At 34.5% G+C, this 17,639-nt stretch overlaps 1 pseudogene; it reads right to left on the bottom strand.

Moving 5' to 3' along the window:
* Nucleotides 1–11,794: 11,794 nt before the first annotated feature.
* Nucleotides 11,795–13,415, bottom strand: LOC107963288 (uncharacterized; annotated as a pseudogene).
* Between the last annotated feature and the right edge of the window lie 4,224 nt (nt 13,416–17,639).

Below are 17,639 nucleotides of genomic sequence, written 5' to 3'. Positions count from 1 at the left end.
TATGCATTCAGCTAGGTTTGAGGTCATATGACCATATCGTAAGCTGCCGTCGTATACTTGAGTCCACTGTTTGAAAGGTATGTTACAAAGGTAGTGTAACACCCCTAACCCGTAACCGACATCGGATTAGGGTTACGAGGCATTACCAGACAGACAGTACATTTTAAACCAATTCAGAATCACAGATATCATATAACATCATTTCATAAGCAATCATCTCCTAAGATGGTCTATGAGACCTAAAATGTACTTTTAGGAGACATTCGGGACTAAACCGAACACATTCATAAAGTTCAGAACTTTTAAAAAATTTTAATTCTATAGAGGTCACACGCCCGTGTGACCAGGCCGTGTGCCCTACACGAGCATCAGATACGCCCATGTGAACAAACCGTTCCAAAATAGAGCTTATATACTAACTTATTCCTACGGCCAACAGACACACCCGTGTGCCACAGCCATGTGATTCTTAGCTAGCTACTGACTTAAGCCTACGGCCAACAAACAGGCCCGTGTGCTATGGTCGTGTGGCACAATGCAGGCTTGGTTTAAGCCAATTTGCCACCCCTTTATGGGTCATTCCTACAAGCCAAATTAAACAACATTCATACAAAATATTCAGCCAATTCATGCTTAAAACATGCTTCATTACAACTATTTCATCATCATTCAACAACTCATTCAAACCATGCCAGAACTTAACACAAACATACCATTTGATAGCCAACTTTCATTGCATAACCTATATTTACAATTCAAAACTTAATACTTAAACCTTCTAGCCTATACATGCCATACTTTAAAATATGTACACTTTCAAAAGTACCAAAATGAGATCGATAGTGTGGTGACAATCCTCGACTATCCCCGAGCCTTCAGTAGCTACGATAACTGTAAAACAGACAGTAAACACACAGAGTAAGCTACAAAGAGCTTAGTAAGCCAAATACAATTGGTCTAACTACTAAAGCATATAAATACAATTCACCCATATAGATTCATAACCATTTCATAGAATAATTCATAAACTTAACAATGCTCCTTTGTTTGCATATATGTCATGCTTCATTTCCATACATATTTCACAGAGACAAAGTTTTTCATATTCAGAAATTTAGTACGATACAAATGTAACTGTATAGGTTATACATTTCATATACTCAATATCAAATTTCGTACGCTATCATTAGACGGGTCAGAAGCGATATAGATGCTTATAAACAAGTGCAATGCCTACGTCCTAGACGTGGTCTTACATATAATTCAATATCGATGCCTCTGTCCTAGACAGGGTCTTACACGAAATCAGATACGATGCCAATGTCCCAGACATGGTCTTATACGTAAATCTCAATCGAAGCCTGTGTCCTAGACACGGTCTTACACGATGTCTCAGACAGATGTCAACATTTCTTAGAAACATACAGAGCTTTTCAGATACTAGCATATTATCTTACTTTACTCCAAATATATTCATTCGACACTCAAGGCCATCCAATACAGATTACAGTTTATATGAGTAGAATTTATTTCAATTAACACGTAATTGTAATTTGACTTACCTCAGACGGATTTTGGATAAAACGAGTCGACTATTCAACTATTTTGGACTTCCCCCGATCTAAATCGATTTTCTTTGTTCTTGATCTAATACAATACAAATTCAACCATTCAATCATTCATTTCATTCAATATAATCCATATAGACATATTTAGGGCACTTTGCATTTTAGCCCTTATATTTTCACACTTTGACAATTTAGTCCATTTTTCATAAAATCACAAATATGCAAAATTTCTTTGCAACAACGGCTAGCCAAATTTTCATGGCTTCTATATAAGCCCAAACAACATGTTTAATTTATAATTTAGTCCTTCAAAACCTCATTTTCAAAATTTAACCCAAATAGCTCAATTTCATAAAAAACTCAAAGACAAAACTTATGAACCATCTACCAAGCCTTCATAATTCATTCAAAAACATCACAAAACTCATGATATCAATAATGGCATTTCATGAAATCTTTAATAGAAACAAAAATTCAGGCATGGGTTTTGAAGAACACGAAGCAACAATTACAGAAAACGTAGAAATTATCAAAAACCGAACAAATTTCATACCTCAATTTAGCTACCATAGTGCCGAATGTACAAAAGCTTCAAACCCTTCTTTCTTTGGCTGATTTTTGGCTAATATGCATGATAATAAGCCACATTTTTGTTTTCATTTTATTATAATAAGCATTATAATCATATTTTACCATTTTACCCTTAATGATATAACATTAAATTCACCAACTACATGACCATTTTTGTCCACCATTAAAGCAAATGGTAAATTTGACATGCAAGGACTTTTATTTTAAAAGCCAAGCCAAATAGGTGCTTTAGCATCTAGTACTCAACTTTTACACTTTACGCGATTTAATCCTTTTTCATAATTAAGCACAGAAACAAACAAATTAACTCACAGAAATTTCACAAATGTAAATTCACATATCACAGATATAGAAAATAATACTAAAATATTTTTCAGACTTGGATTTTTGGTCCCGAAACCACTATTCCGACTAGGGTCAAAACTAGACTGTTACAGGTAGTCTGCACCTTCTCCGTTTACTGAACGCAAAACCGCCAACATCTCATGAAAATGGTCCTTACTTATCTTATACCCTGCCAATATAAGTTGATAGCAAAAATTACTTATCACTTTTCCATTTAAAATAAATCCAATATTACAAACGAAATTATATTAATAGATATTAAATACTCATGTTGGTCACTTATCGTTTTTCACTTGTAAATCGAAATTGCCCGTAGTAGTTGAACGCAACGTGGCTTAGGCAATACTGATGGTGTGTGAGATGCCACAAGCTTCCTGTCGCTCAATTGCGGCTAATATTCCGGTGCCCCGATCCGATATGACGCAGATATTATGTTAGGGGCAAACATGCCTCCTTAACCTAGAAAGAAAGAACTCTCAGTCATCAGCTGACTCCCCCGGTGTTATTGCAAACACAATTGGAAGGATTCTTTCACTATCATCCTGTGTCACAGCTAGCAATAGCCGATGGGTATATCTACCGTACATAAAGGTACCGTCAATTTGTATCAATGGCTTTTAATATAGAAATACGTCTCGACATTACTTAAAGCTCTAGAATAGACGCTTAAATACTTGGCATCCACGGAGCAATCGATCGTTGTAGTACGTAGGTTTCGTTTCAAGGTCTGTTACGCAACCTGGGACATATCTCTCCAGTACGTGACACCACTGCCACACTTCATTATATGAAGCGTCCCACCCACCATGCATCTTTTCCAATGCCTTCTGCTTAGCTATCCAAGCCTTGTGGTAAGAGGGCATGTACCTCAACTGGCTATGAATATTGGCAATTAAGATCGACACTGAAATTCTATGATTCGCCTTCACCGTTAATAGTATTAAGGTAGCTAATATATCTGAATCCATCTTGGGATGATCTTCTGAAACACCTGTCAACGAAGTATGTTAAAAAATAAAACAGCATGTAATAACAATACTATTAAAAAACTCTAAACAGTTAGTGATACTGTACCAGTAACACATGTATGTAGACATTTGTACTTTTTTATCTCCTACAAGCCTATCTTTTTCCTCAACGAGGCCATGACTTTCCATAAACATGTACTGTCTTGCACTGCACATTTGACCTCAAACTTATCGAATTTGGATTTAACCACTTTGTAGTTAACCCCGTTCATGATGCTATGTTGTTTTAATGTACCAAGAAAACTATCTTTATTAGAAAACTCCTTACCAACTTCCAAATCACCGAATCTAATGAGGAACTTGTATGGTCACACCTTCTGTGTAGTAGATCTGGAAACTCCAACGCATCATCTTGAGATAGATCGACATTATGCATGTAGGCTGGAGACGAGTACGTCCTGAATCGTGAATCTTCTTCATCATCATCTGAAACCCCTTCAACATCTTCAGGTATGGTTAGAACAGGCTCTGGTTCAGAAAATAATGCAACTTCTGCACCATCGAGGCCGGCCTCTCGAGGTGGATTTGCATCGGACTCATCATCTGACCCATCATCATGTTCAACGTACAAGGTCCCCTTGCCGGTGGACGTCGTAGGGAGTACATCATCCTTCCTTATGGACGTTTCACAACGTCTCTAATCAGATGTGGATTGCCAACCACTAGAAGTTGATGTCATTCCCCAGTACGTATTTCCAGCATCAAATATCGACCCACTGAGGTACATGTCTCATCCACTTACGGAGTGTCCTGCAGGGGTTAGGTATTCCATACTGCTACTAAATACGGGCGCTTCAATGTTTTTTCACCCACTAACGGAGTGTCGAGCAAGGTCGTGTATTCCTCTTTACCAGCAGTAAATGTTGAAGCTGCAAATGCATCATTTGGCAATGAAAATTGTACATATAACTCAAGATAGGGTGATCCACTAGCGAGATGAGTCTGCACCATTGCCTCCAAGCTACAAGTGCCTTTGATGTCGAATGAGTCATATGTCATAGGATCAACTGAAGCACAAAATCAATACTTAATAGACAAAACTTTTATTGGCTTCATTCCGAAGATTTTACGCCTAATTCTTTTACGAAGTTCTGAAAATCAGTGTCGCTGTGTTCTCCAATAAAAAAATAACACCGTTCTTGGTGTTACATACCTCACCATCATAGTAAATAATAGCACTAATACGTTCACTCATCTTCAATTTCTTTTCTTTTTAGCCTCTCTAATTTTTTTACTGTAAGTTATGCAACTTAAGAATAAAATGTGGCTCATTTATAGCCTCATTTTTCTACGAACTACTGTAGCAAAAGAGCTTCCACGTGGGAGCTTTTTTCAGAAATTTTGCTGATAGTGCATCCTGCTTGAAGCATTTTCGACACTATTTGTTCAAAAAAGTCTACTTAGAATTATTTTTCTACAAACTACTGTAGCAAAAGAGCGTCCACGTAGGAGCTTTTTTTCAGAAATTTTGCTGACAGTGTATCCTGCTTGAAGTGTTTTTGACACTATTTGTTCAGAAACGTCTACTCAGAATTATTTTTCTACGAACTACTGTAGCAAAAGAGCGTCCACGTGGAAGCTTTTTTCAGAAATTTTGCTGAAAGTGCATCCTGCTTGAAGCGTTTTCGACACTATTTGTTTAGAAACGTCTACTCAGAATTATTTTTCTGCAAACTACTGTAGCAAAAAAGCGTCTACATGAGAGCTTTTTTCAGAAATTTTGCTGACTTCAGAAACGTCTACTCAAAATTATTCTTGCAGAAATCGTAAACCCTAAGACAAAAAAATTTATATTGCTTATATGTTTTTTCTAATACCCTAAACACAAATTTATTTAAAAAAACTAAACCCTAATTTAATCAGTTAACCCTAATACCCTAAACTCTAATTCAATATTTAGTATTTAAAATTAATAGTTAATTTAATGAATTAACCCTAAAACCCTAAAACCCTAAACCTTAAACCCTAAACCCTAATTCAATTAATTTTTTCCTCAAAACCCTAAACTTAACATAGCACCAGTATGTATATATGCTGCAATCATGTTATCTTTGAGAATTTCTTTTTCGTGTATGTATATTGGAAATTAATAATTAAAAAAAATAAAAAAAAATGAGCTTGTTAAAAGGTAAAAGAAACTTAGCCGGTGGATCAAAAATAAAATAATCTAAGCCATTGATAAGGGAAAAAAACCTAAACGCTGAAATAATCGAATTAGCAAGTTTTTGTTTACACATTAAAAGTTATTTAAGTGTTTTTTACTAAAATATTATAAGAAATAAAATATTAAAATAGCATGTTTAAACAATTATGTATCAATTAAACCTAAATTAATTAATTAACTCTAAATTTAATCAATTAACCCTAACACCCTAAACTCTAATTTAGCATTTAGTATTTAAAATTAATAGTTAATTTAAACCCCAAATCAATTAAATTTTTTCCCAAAACCTTTAAATTCTAAACCTTAAATACCCTGACCCTAAAAAACCCTAACCTTAAATCCTAAAAAACCTAACCATAAATCAAGTAAACCTTAAAAAACGTTAACCCTAAAAAACACGGGCAAAACGCTTCCCTGAGGGAGCATTTTGCTGACACGTACTCTGAAAACGCGCTGACGTGGACGCGTGTTCGTGGAAAATGGCCTAATCTAGTAAATAACCCAAAAAATGACCCATTTCTCTAATTAAATTTATAAAAAGGCCTTTTTAGGTAAAATGACCCTTATTTTCTTTTATGTAAAAATAAAATTTATAATTACCTTTCAATTATCATTTTCCACCGAAATTTCGAGATGAGCTCAAGTTATATAAAAAAAATTCTATTCAAGATTTGACTTGAATAAAAAAACTCAATTTTATCTTATCTCATTGTTTAAGTTATATCTTTTGTCTAAATTTTCTCATATTTTAGGTAGTCCCTACTTTTAATGCTTTATAAAGGACTTGTACTAAATTGCTTTTAGATCTTCCAATTGCAGGATGCCCATCCACTGGAAGCTTTGTCAGCAATGCCACTATATAAATAATTAATATATATAGAATTAAGCGACACTCTAATTAGGTCAAAAGAATTCTACTCAAGGTTGGGATAAAAAAAGAACTCAAATTTTTGTTTGATTGCATTTTTCGAGCTTTGTACTTTTGTATAAACCTTCCCGTATTTTGGCTAGTACCTCCTCTTAATTATTTATAAATGACTTGTCCTAGATTGCTTTTAGATCTTCCAGTTCCACAGGAAACCCTATCAACAACAGTGCATCTTCTAGTGTTATTGTTGTTTTGGCACATTAGAGATTAAATGCACAAATCTCAAGTCTCCATTATTCAATTGGAGTAGACACAAATGGCAATAGGGAAATTAACTTTCCCAACTAGGGTGATAGAAACTAGCATCCATTAATTGAGGAAGGATTTTGTCATAAGTGAGATCTATATTTATATTGCCGCAAAGTCAAGTCGTAAGAGAATACCCAAATGTTGTTGCATTATCAACAACATGTCCTCATTTGGATTTCAATAAGTAAGCAACCATTATAGTATGCTTAGAATATATAATTTTGAGATAGTTATGTAGGGTTTAGGGTAGAGCATGGGAGATGATTTGTTTTTGCTTTCTCTGAAAACTAGCAAAATTGATTACCTATTTATAGGTTTAAAAATAAATCTTCTACTAGGGGCACAGGCATCAATGCCCATTTAAATTTTTATTAAAATTGAATCTGCTTACGTTATCTATTTTTCAAAATTATCATTCATAACTTGACATATGTAAATATCAAGTTTAGGATTGAATGTTATCCTCATACGTTTCAAATTTTAATTAAATTAAATGTTACTATTTATATTTTAAATATTTCACAATGAATCTGACACACAAAGATGTAGAGGTTCTATTATCGTATCATAATGATTACCTGGATGGAGCATGAAAAACTTAGCAGCATTGACATCCATACAAAATTTAAAGGTGGGTGTCGAGGTACTATTTAAAAAACTTATTCTAAAAAATAACTTTTCATACACATATTTTGATAATAATAAAAAGGGTTACAATTTGATGTACTCTGACAGTATATTGTTTTTATTCCACAAGTAGTTTTAAAAAATTGTCATGTAATTTATTTTTAATATTTAAATACATCCTTATAGAATACCTGTCAATTCTCAAACCTTGTTTATAAAGTTTAAAAAGTACATTGATAATGTACCAAATATTTTCTCATAATAAAATATGAATATAAAAGATAAAAAAATATTTTTCAAATTCATTTGATCTGATTTCTGTTTTTTATTGCTTTTTTCACGATTTTTTAAAATTAATGTATTTTTTAAAATATTTTTTATAATTTTTAGAAATTTTATAATATTAAAAAATCCAGGAGAAAATGGTAAGGAGAAGAAAGGTATCTGGAAGATGGATCAACAGGATGAGGAGTATTATCATCAAAAGGGGTCCTGGTTTTTAAACAGACGTGTTGCTCGATGGAAGGGGAGGGAACTTAGTTCAATGACTGATTCTTGATAGTATAAAAAATGGGGGTTCTTTAATTTGTTGATTTCATTTGTTTATTGTTTTTTGCTTATTCTATTTTGAATTATTTTTTAAGAAGTTGTAACATCGTTTTGACTTTTTTGGCCCCAAAATTAATAAAGATTCAGCTTTGTTTTAAAAAATCCAATATTTTGTTTTTAAATTTTTTAAAACTTCTTTGTTTTTTCTATACTTGGAATAAATTTTCCAAATTTTTAAATTTATTTTACGTAATTAACGTGACACTTTCTTAGCCCACCATGTCTTTTTCTTGTTGTAACAAAAAAAAGAGAGAGGGTAAATTACACCAACAGTCACTTAACTTTGAGGTAGCTAACAAAACAGTCACCAAGGTTTCATTTCAGTCACTCAACTTTTGAAAAATAACAAAACAGTCACTAACGTTATAAAAAAGTGACAAAATAATCACTGATTAACAGTTTCCGTTAGTGTTTTAACAGAACTGTTGATGTGGCAAGTTAACTAGCTGATATGGCCAGTTAACTTGCCACGTAGGATGTCCACATCAGAAATTGAAAAAAAACCCTAAAAAAACCTTAACAGAGAAGAAGAAGAAGAAGCAGCAGAAGAAGAAAACTGTAAAAAAAAAGAGTCTTATTTGCCTAATTTGTCTGGGTCTGATTCTTTGCCATTGAAATACCATGTCTTTGCTCCTCTTCTTCTTCTTCTTGGCTCTCTTCCTCTGTAACTCTGTAACCTTCCGCCATTGTTGACGAGGTCTTATGATTTTTCTAGATTGGGATGTGGTTTACTGTTCGAATCTCATGTGACCAGGAGGTAGCTATAGAAGTACAATGGGGCGCCTTTTCTTCAAGACCAATGACATGGTTCAAGCTGTTGAAGCTCCTGATTCTATACGAAACAAAGTCTCCTCAATTTTTGGGTTTCTTGATAGAGAGGTCTCCTTGAAAGGTAAGACCACTCTCACCCTACCTTAACCTCACTAGTCATCATTTGATATAATGTCGGCATGTTTATCTTTAACTGGCAATACCATGTTGCCACATTGTAATTTTATGACTAATAACCAAAATTGACTTATGGGTTGGTTCATGCATTAGCACCTAGAATCCAATTTATTCATCTTTTCTGTGAAACTCAATTAATGTGATGTGAGATTGTGGATGTCATCTCTACTGATACATGTTCCTTCATGCATTGTGCAGGAAAGCTGAAGGTCTTGGATCATCAATGGATTCAAGTCATTTTTGAGCCACTTGAATTCTTTATACTGAACTCTTTCATGCATAATTTATTGTCCATTGTATCTATTTCAGTAAAATCATTGGTTTATTTTATGGAAGGAAGGCTCATGCTTCTTTCCTCTAAATTTTCATGTTCGAATATCAAATATAAGGTACAATTATCAAGTGGAGAATATTACCCTGTACCAGAAAAATCAACTCCAGTTTACATCACTAACAGAGATGGTGGAAATCAAGAAGGTCTAGTTGGAAGGTTAGTTTGATGGCATATTGCAACAAATACAGGAATGATATTTAGCTACTTGTTTACAGTTAATCTGTTACAAACTAAATACCTCGCTAAATTAAGCAAATGGTTTTTTGATTCTACAGATTTTAGATCCCCAACCAGAGTATTTTGCATTCTGAGAAGCTAGTTATGGTCATTCGACACTAGAAATCCAAAATAGGACCCATGCATTCTACCATTGAAATCGCAATAATGATGGGAAAAAAGTGGCAACTAACTCATTCGTATTTCACAATCAGTATTGGTGAGTACAATCAACCTTAATTTGCATAAGACTGTATGTTAAATGAGGAAGCATCAAAGTCTGCAGTGAAACAACTAATGATAATTTCCAATAATTTTGCTGAAATTACCCTAGTGAACGAAGCATTTTTAGAGTGTTTGAATGATATTATTAGCAAAATTTTTAGAACAAAATATGCAGTGAGTGGTATATGTTGTAGAATAATTGGTTCACTTGAAGATATGGTTGTGTTTCGTTGAATGTCAAGCAATCTGAGATGAAGAAAACCGAAGAGGCATCATTTGAATAGCGTGCTTAAGTGTACTGCTTCTTATTGAGAAGATGAACGTTCAACTAAAGCATTTCATTTTTGGTGCAAATTTGGTTGATTAAATTTCAATAAGAAGATGAAAATGCCAAAATTAATCAAATCGAGTAAGCAAATATGCAAATTCCTTAGCATGAAACTTCCCTTCGATGTATCTTTTTCTTCGAAATCCTGCTCTTTTTTGGCTAAACCACAAGACCCTGCCAACAATGGCGGAAGGTTACAGAGTTACAGAGGAAGAAAGCTAAGAAGAAGAAAAAGAAGAGCAAATATATGGTATTTCAATGACAAAGAATCAGACCCAGAAAAATTAGGCAAATAAGACTTTTTTTTACAGTCTTCTTCTGCTGCTGTTTCTTATTCTTCTTCTCTGTTAAGGGTTTTTTTTTCAATTTCTGATGTGGACATCCTATGTGGCAAGTTAACTATCCACATCAGCTAGTTAACTTGCCACATCAGCAGTTCTGTTAAAGCACTAACGGAAACTGTTAATCAGTGACTGTTTTGTCACTTTTTTATAACATTAGTGACTGTTTTGTTAGCTACCTCACACTTAAGTAACTGTTGATGTAATTTACCCAAAAAAATGATAAACTAATTTATTTTTTCTTATTTAACTAACAAGTATAATGATTTGCAACATTAAATATCAACTTGAGGGCTAAACTAAAAATGATTTGTCCTAAAACAAAACAAAACCCACCAACCCTAATTCAAACTCAAAAATACCATACATCAGCTAATACATGTTAGACTTGTAAGAAATGCAAGATAAACTAATCATGAAATGAATAATTACAGTAATATATTCCTCATAATTGCTTATATATTGTTTAGGCAAGGTACTATATTGGAGTTGAGGAGTTTACAAGCCGGGTCGAATCTAACTAAAATTTTAGAATCGTTTATTAAGGTTGAGCCAGGCCCAAAAAATGGGTCTAAAATTTTTTCTAAGCTCGACTCGGATAAAAATACTAAAACCCGAGCCCAGCCTAACTTGATCATATTAATTTTTTATATAATTTTTAAAAATATAGATAATACGTCAAAAATAATAAAAATATTAAAATAAATGTTTCCCAACAAATTCAAAATAAATTTAAAAATAATATGTATACTTAAATAACACTAAGATAAATTAACAATAAAACAAGAGTTATACAATATCCAAAAAGTAACAGCATAATAATGAAATGGTAGCAAAATAGTGAAAAAACAATAAGAAAATAATAACAAAACAGTAAAAAAAAAGAGAAAATAATAAAAAAATAATTTTTTTTTGCATATTCAAGCTGGGCTCGGGCCAAAAAAATCTTACCCAAAGCCCGACCCATTTTTTAAATGAGCCTTATGTTTTTTGCCTAAGCCCATTTTTACCCAAACCCTCTCACTTTTCGAGTAGGACTTCGAGCAAGGTTGAGTGGCTCGGCCGGTGGATAGGTCTACTGCAAAGCCCAATGGCCTATGATGATAAAGCGAGAATGAAGGTATAACAATGAATTAAAACAATTGAATTCATTTTATCTATAAAATTCCAATCTCTAAGGTATGAACCTAACAACAAAAAATATGTTCCTTGTATATTTTGTGTTAACAAAAGCCCAATCTACAAATAGAATCACAATAGCGCAGGGGAGAAATTTGCTATGAATTAGGGGTTTTAAGAAGAAGGATCCTCTTCATCATGGCAAAGCTCTTTCCTAAGTTTACATGAAGCAACCATGCTAAGATCAATGGCAGTTGAAAGCGCAACAAACAGTGCATCATCAGTCATATATGTTACGTGATGGATCCCTACTTGTACCATCGGCTTGCTACCTTTTCCTTCACCTTCAACAGTCGACCCCTTAACGAATCCCTTCACAGATGACTTTAATACTCCCTTATCTATACAAAATTAGCCACCTTTTTTCACATTAATTAAAGCCTCAGTAATGGGGATTCCATTATTACTTCCATGCTGACTAGCAATAAGTTCAAACTTGTAGCCTAAGCATCAATTGGACCTCGTTCTCTCCATGTCTCAAGATTACCTAGTGGTTTCCAGAAGTTGACGGAGAAGCCATATGGGTTGAGTATTAGCCATGCACCAAGGTTCGATTGAGAAACACGGTCTGAACTAGGGGAAGGTACAAATGGTGTGATCATTGAGGCAACTGTAACAGGTGAGCTTGAGAGATCGTATATCATTATCATCCATCCCTTCTTCCTCGCCTTTCTTTTTTCTCCTGATAATGTTGTCATCCATCCTCTCTTCTTGATCGTAAAATCTAGTGGGAATGATATGGTGTTTATAACTATTTCACAAATGTTAAACAAAGTAATCTACAAATACCATGAAAAATTCATACAAACTAAATTTCTTAAATCATCCATTACATTGCAACCATATTAGAACTGAAAAAAGGAACTTACCGAAATTTTGTATGATTGGCGCTAAACTTGTAACTGAATATGGGTTTTCTAATGTTGCCTTGAATTTGAAACAAAACGGGGCTATATTTCGTTTCTTCACCGAATCGGAAGAGAAATTGGGAATCAAGTTTGGCTCGGACCGTTAAATGAAGTTTAGCATTTGCTTTATCTAATTCATTACCTAGTTTCGTTCGCCCATCTCGAAACACTGAAGGCTTGGCTTGTGATAAACCCAAGTCCATAGTAACCTGAATCCGACCCATTAGTTTCCTACAATTGACGCCATAAGTGCGACCCATATGACTAGTGTAGACATCGATACATAGTGTGACGAGCTTGTTAGATAGATGTCAGAGTCAGATCCATTTTTAATATTTTGGGGGGCCTAGGTGAAACTATAAATTGGGCCCCTTTTAAAAAAAATTATAAAATGTAATACAATAAAAACTAAAAAAATTTTAGGGTCATAAGAGATGAAACATTTATAATGAAAAATTGAAAGCCCTAAGCATTTAATTAATTTATTTTAGTTTGAGATTTTTCCCATATTAAAAGTTGAAAAAAATATTTTTTTGGGCCCCTTCTAGCCTTAGGCATGAGCAACTGCACTCTCAAATAACCCCTAAAGTCGGGCTTGGTCGAAGTGTGAGAGCGTCGAGGGCGAAGGTGGAGGACTCAAAGGGAGAGTCGCCAGAGCTGTTGTTGAGAGGAAACCAAGTAGTTTGAGAAGGGAATTTCTTGAGTCTGAGCTTGCAAAAACACAGCGTCACAGTCGAGTAAATGCAAGAACCTGCTAGTTTGGTGGCTTGTAAGAGTTCCAGAGCTAACGACTCGACGATTAAACAAACAAATGGGCAAGGATCCATTGCACAAAATATATTTCACGAGGTCTTTTTAAGTAGTTTTATTTTGTTTTAAAGAACAATGGTGAGTTGAAAACGCCATTGATAGTACAGAGCTTAGGAAACATATACGTTTTGTACTGTACAAAAACTAGGGAAGTGGGGCTGGTCCTAAACAAAATTGGTCTTAACGTTCCACTGTCACTATCTTATCAACAAGTCATTCCTTTTCTGACTAGTAATGTACTGGCATTTTGGTGGATTTTGTGTTGGTCTATATTGGATTTCTTTTTCTCTTTCGACACTCTTTGTAAAATGGATATCAAATAAGAAATTAGGTTGATTTTTGTAGGATTAAAAATAGCCAAATTAAAATATAGGGATTAAATTCCCAACTTTCATAAATTATAGGAATTAATAACAAATATTAATCAAAATTATTTTATTGATGTTTCACCATTCATAAAGCTTAAACTTGACACTTTGATTAAAAGATATCAAATTTCTTACCACTCGATCTAATAAGAGTTTATACCATATCTTTATTTTTTTTCTTCACAAAATAAAAAAAATGTATATATATAAATGACAGAAGAGAAGGTAAATTCTATCGACTGTTCTTTAACGTTAGCATCATTAAGAAAAAGAAACCATTGTCTATGATTTGTAACACCCCTTACCCGTGCCCAAGACTGGGACCAGGCACGAGGCGTTACCAGACGCATACTCAAACATTTTCTGAAAATACGGGTTATAAAATTTTTTACCAAATTAAAACCAATCAAACAACATCTTAGTGTCCCTCTTATGGGCCTAAAAGGCCCAAAACATATATTAAGGATGGTCTGGGACTAAACCGAGAACCAAAGAAACTTTTCTAGGTTAAGACTCACACGCCCGTGTGCTTTGGGACACGCCCGTGTCCCTAACCCTTGTGGAATTAATTGAATTTATTTTCTATTTCGAACCTACAAGGGTTTCCACACGGCCATGCACACAACCGTGTCCCTGGCCCGTGTCTTTCACACGGTCTAGACACGCCCATGTGATCACTCGTGTCCAAAAACCTGGACATTCTGTTTATGAATTCAGCAGTATTTAGGGGTACATGGCCAAGACACAAGCTCGTGTGTTTGGCCGTGCCCTCCACACGGTTGAAACACACGGCCGTGTCTCTTCCCGTGTGTTTACTACCATGCAATCTGACTAAAAATTTTTAGATACAGGGGACACACGGCTGTACCACACGCCCATGGGGCACCGTGTGTCATACACGGCCTAGACACACACCCGTGTGTCAACTCGTGTGGACCCTTTTTAGGCTACAATTTCAAGCCAATGGTCACCCTTATTATTTCCTCACATATAAGAACCCCAATTGCATTTAACATAACCCAAATATACTCAAAGGCTATCATCAATAAATCCATTGTACGTCAACCTCATCTCATCCGTTAAATACATACTCAAATATTCCCCTTTTTGTAATTAAGGATTCCATCCCATCGAAACATATTTAGGCTTGGCTCATTATTACAATTTATTGCCAATTATGGCCTAATCATTTCCAAATTTCCTGGCCACATTACAAATGCCTATTTATAATATACCATATTTAATCATCAGAAAAAAAAACATTTTCAAACATAAACATGTATCGGTGGTAGGTTATAACCTACAACGAAATGAGCCATGTCTTATGGCCATATACAAAAAGAATAAGTTTAACATTTAAGCCTTTACATTGGCCAACCAATGACATATAATACCAAGTAACCAAAAACCTATACATGCCATTGTAACAAAATAGAAGTATCTATATACCAAAACAGGACAAGTGGATACTGTTGACAATACTCCAACCGTCTTCCAATCTCTACGAGTCCTCAAGCTCTATAAGACAGGAAAAAGAGAGGGGTAAGCATTTACATGCTTAGTAAGCCCGAATAACTGGAAAGGAAACTTACTGATTAATTAGCATACAACCATGTTAGGCAACCAATCCAATAAATATAGGATAGCTCCCTATTACATGCACTCAAGCATCAAGTTAGTCCCATAATAATTCATCATGTAATTTGTCTTAGATGAGCTCATCATCCAATATTTTCATTTTTTATCTCATGTTAATCTCGTTGAGTACCTCAAAAATCTCGATGGATTATCCATTTATCGTCAAGTCATAAGAGTGATCTTCTCAAGTACGCACTCCTGCGAACCTCACATCTTATGGTGGGATTACCAGTTCAGACTAAATCCCCCGTAAGATAAACTCATGGAGTGTTGTCGGGATTACCAGTCCAGGCTAAATCCCTTATAGTGACAAACACCCTTATTGAGCTCGAGTCAGAATTACCAGTCCAGGCTAAATTCAAACCCTAATTGGATTACCCGTCTGGGCTAAATCCTTAATGCACACATAGTTTTCGGGAGGCTCGATCACTCAAGGAACACCCGTCCGGGCTAGATCCCTTCTATATTTGAGATCAACGGATTACCTGTCTGGGCTAAATCTTTTTCTACAACACATACATGATCTCAAGTCACGTAAGCCATGGTTATCCATCGAATTTCCCTTTTAACTTCAACTAGGACATTTATCATCTTCTCATTATTATTAACACATTTCATGGATTTTCATGCCATCATTATCTACAACTAACACACATTCATAAAACATACATTTAGGCATATTATGGGTTTACCTTAAGTTATTCGAACTTACCTGGTATTTGTGTTGGTTTCGCGTTTCAGTTATTCCAAAACCTTTCGTTTTCCTCGATTGACCTTCGAAATTTGTTCCTCAAGGTCTATAACTATAAAAATGAATTATCAATATCTCACATTATTCTTTTCGAGCCTAAATTTCACCCTCTGACAAAATGACCGTTTTGCCTCTAACCTTTCACATTATTAACGATTTAATCCCTAGGCTGGTAAAATAATATACATGAAATTTCTTGGTTACCCAAGCCTAGTCGAATGCATTATACACTCATACTAGCCCACATTTTTCTCTATTTCACATTTCTACCACATATTTTGTACCTTTTACAAAAAGGTCATTTTAGGGGCTTTTCATGAAAATCACTTAGGAAAATATGTTTAACACACATCCAACTTTCATATCCCCCATAAAACATCAAAGAACAAACATGTCACACATGGGTCACTTTGCATACATGAACCCTAGCTTAAAATATAGGTAGAAATTGAGAGAACATGTTATAAGGATCTCAAAAATACAAAAAAGCATTAAAAATAGGGCTAGGAGTCACTTACTATTGAGCTTGAAAATGTTGAAAGCCCTAGCTATGGAGGGTGTGAGAATTTCGGCTGGTACAAGAAAGAAGATAGCTTATTTTTTCCTTCATTTTGCCTTTTTTATTGATTTTATTACCAAATGACCAAAACGCCCCTCTTTACTAAACTTCCAAAATTTTCCATGCATGCCAATTTTTGTGCAAAAACTTAAAAATTGGGAAAATTGCTCTTTAAGACCTTATAATTAATAATTTATAGTAATTTCATGAAAATTGCTTCTAGAATCCAAGTTTTGCAATTTATTCAATTTGCTCCTTATTTCCCAATTGGACACCTTACTCATAGAATTTCTTCAGGAAACTTCAACACATGCTTTTTTTCATATTCTAGGCCTTATAATAATCATAAAACAAATATTTCAATGTCGAATTTGTGGTCCCGAAACCACTATTTCGACTAGGCCCTATTTCGGGATGTTACATTTCTCCCCCCTTAGGGACTTTCATCCTCGAAAGTCTTACCAGTAAACAGGTTCGGATATTGGCTTCTCATGGTTTCTTCTGGCTTTCATGTAGCCTCTTCCACACCATGTCAATGCCATAAAACCTTTACTAAAGCTACATCTTTATTTCTTAACTGTTTAACCTCACGAGCCAAAATCTTGACCAGTTCTTCACTATATGTCATGTTCGGTCTAATTTCAATCTCCATCGATGAAATCACATGAGAGGGGTCTAATTGATATCGCCTTAACATAAATACATGGAATACATCGTGAATCTTTTCCAGTTTTGGTGGCAATGCTAAACGATAGGCTAATGGTCCAACTCTTTCAGTGATCTCGTATGGTCCGATGAATCGCGGACTCAGTTTCATTTTCTAGCCAAATCTCAATACCTTTTTCCACGGAGATACTTTCAAATATACTCTTTCTCCAACTTGAAATTTGATTTCTTTTCTTTTCAGATCAGCGAATGACTTTTA

The sequence above is a fragment of the Gossypium hirsutum genome, chromosome A06 (genome assembly GCF_007990345.1).
Source record: "Gossypium hirsutum isolate 1008001.06 chromosome A06, Gossypium_hirsutum_v2.1, whole genome shotgun sequence".
NCBI lineage: Eukaryota > Viridiplantae > Streptophyta > Magnoliopsida > Malvales > Malvaceae > Gossypium > Gossypium hirsutum.
Note: the sequence above shows the minus strand (reverse complement) of the source record. Positions and strands in the feature narration are given on the sequence as shown.